Below are 2,868 nucleotides of genomic sequence, written 5' to 3' on the forward strand. Positions count from 1 at the left end.
GAAAGATTATACTTTTGAACAGCTTCAGAACTACCTTGTGATCATTGGTAGGACTGGCAATGGCTTCAACCCACTTGGAAACGTAATCAACTGCTACCAGAATGTAGACGTTACCATTAGATGGAGGGTTGAAAGGTCCCATGAAGTCTATACCCCAAACATCAAATATTTCTACTTCCAGGGTCGGATTTTGAGGCATCTCATTCCTTCTCGTGATGTTACCCATCCTTTGACAAGCATCACATTTGGCGATGAAACTGTGAGCGTCTTTGAACAAAGTTGGCCACCAGAGGCCTGCTTGAAGAACCTTCTGAGCTGTCTTGAACGTGGCGAAGTGACCTCCATAGGTGGAGCCGTGAAAGTGCTCAAGCACTCCCTGCACTTCCCCTTCTGCTATGCATCTTCTGAACAGACCGTCAGAACCTCTCTTGTACAGATAGGGTTCATCCCAGAAGTAGTGGTTGACCTCTCTGAAAAGCTTCTTCTTCCTGTATGGATCCATGTCATCAGGAACTTCTCCACATACCTTGTAATTCACAACATCTGCATACCAGGGTGCAGTCTCAGAAGTGATTGCCATGCATCTGATTTTGAGGTTCTCAACCCCTGTGTCATGCATCCGCTCACAAACCTGGGCTACCAGAAGTTGTTCCTCAGGCATTGAGTCATTTATTGGAACAACATCTTCTATCCTCATTCTTGACAAGTGGTCTGCAACTCCATTTTCTATTCCTTTCTTGTCAACTATCTCCATGTCAAACTCTTGGAGAAGCAGGATCCATCTCAGCAGTCTCGGTTTGGTATCCTTCTTCGAGTAGATGTGTCTCAGAGCGGCATGATCGGTATACACAATGACCTTCGAACCTACAAGATAACTCCTGAATTTCTCGAATGCAAACACAACTGCTAGGAGTTCCTTCTCCGTGGTAGCATACCTTCCCTGGGCCTCGTCCAAGGTGCGACTGGCGTAGTAGATGACATGAAGCTTCTTGTCAATTCGCTGTCCCAGAACTGCTCCAACTGCGAAGTCTGAAGCATCACACATGATCTCAAAAGGATGATCCCAATTAGGAGCTTGCACTATGGGTGCTGAAACCAAGGCTTCCTTGATCTTGCTGAAGGCTTCCAAACATGCTGCATCAAATTCGAACTCAACCTCCTTGCACAGCAACCTTGTCAAAGGTCTTGCAATTTTTGAGAAGTCCTTGATGAATCTCCTGTAAAACCCAGCATGTCCCAGAAAACTCCTGATGTCCTTCACTGTCTTAGGCGGTTGAAGCTGAACCATGACCTCAATCTTAGCTTTGTCAACCTCAATCCCTTTCTCAGAAATTTTGTGTCCCAGAACAATCCCTTCTTCAACCATGAAATGGCACTTCTCCCAGTTCAGCACCAGGTTCGTCTCCTCACATCGCGTCAATACCCTGCACAGATTCAACAAACAGGAGGAGAAAGTGGAACCGTATACAGAGAAGTCGTCCATAAACACTTCCACTGACTCCTCAATTAAATCCGAGAAAATTGAAGTCATGCACCTCTGAAAGGTGGCAGGAGCATTGCACAAACCAAATGGCATGCGTCTGTAGGCAAATGTGCCATAGGGACAAGTAAAGGTTGTCTTTTCCTGATCATTTGGGTGAATAGGGATTTGGAAGAATCCACTATACCCATCAAGGAAACAATAATAGGGATGACTAGCTAGTCTTTCCAACATTTGATCAATGAAAGGCAAAGGAAAATGATCTTTCCTAGATACAGCATTCAACTTCCTATAATCTATACACATCCTATGTCCTGTGATGGTTCTAGTTGGGATTAACTCATTTTTGTCGTTTTTGATCACAGTTATGCCTCCCTTCTTAGGTACACAGTGCACTGGAGATACCCAAGTACTATCAGAGATAGGATAGATAACTCCAGCATCAAGCAGTTTTAGGATTTCTTTCTTTACTACTTCTTTCAGATTAGGGTTCAATCTTCTTTGGGGTTCAATACTAGCATAAGACTCATTTTCAAGATTGATCCTATGTGTGCAAAGACTAGGTGAGATTCCTTTGATATCATCTAAAGAATAACCTATGGCCTTTCTAAACTTTTTTAGCTCAGTGACTAGCAACCCCAATTCATCATCACTCAACCTAGCATTCACTATGACAGGATAAGTAGAATTGGTTCCCAGAAAAACGTACCTGAGTCCGGAAGGGAGAGTTTTGAGTTCTACCTTCGGAGCTTTCAGTTCCGACCAGTCGTCAGCACGGGAGTCTGGAATGATCGCGGTCGAGTGGGAGATATCACGTTCTGAACTCTCTGTCTCAACTGCACGTACCTCCTTTGCGTCAGATAGCTGCTCAAATTCCTCTGATCCATCCANATTCGGAGCTTGCACTATGGGTGCTGAAACCAAGGCTTCCTTGATCTTGTTGAAGGCTTCCAAACATGCTGCATCAAATTCGAATTCAACCTCCTGCACAGCAACCTTGTCAAAGGTCTTGCAAGTTTTGAGAAGTTCTTGATAAATCTCCTGTAAAACCCAGCATGTCCCAGAAAACTCCTAATGTCCTTCACTGTCTTAGGCGGTTGAAGCTGAACCATGACCTCAATCTTTGCTTTGTCAACCTCAATCCCTTTCTCAGAAATTTTGTGTCCCAGAACAATCCCTTCTTCAACCATGAAATGGCACTTCTCCCAGTTCAGCACCAGGTTCGTCTCCTCACATCGCGTCAATACCCTGCACAGATTCAACAAACAGGAGAAGAAAGTGGAACCGTATACAGAGAAGTCATCCATAAACAATTCCACTGACTCCTCAATTAAATCCGAGAAAATTGAAGTCATGCACCTCTGAAAGGTGGCAGGAGCATTGCACAA

This window comes from Camelina sativa, chromosome 12, assembly GCF_000633955.1.
Source record: "Camelina sativa cultivar DH55 chromosome 12, Cs, whole genome shotgun sequence".
In the NCBI taxonomy this organism is placed as follows: domain Eukaryota; kingdom Viridiplantae; phylum Streptophyta; class Magnoliopsida; order Brassicales; family Brassicaceae; genus Camelina; species Camelina sativa.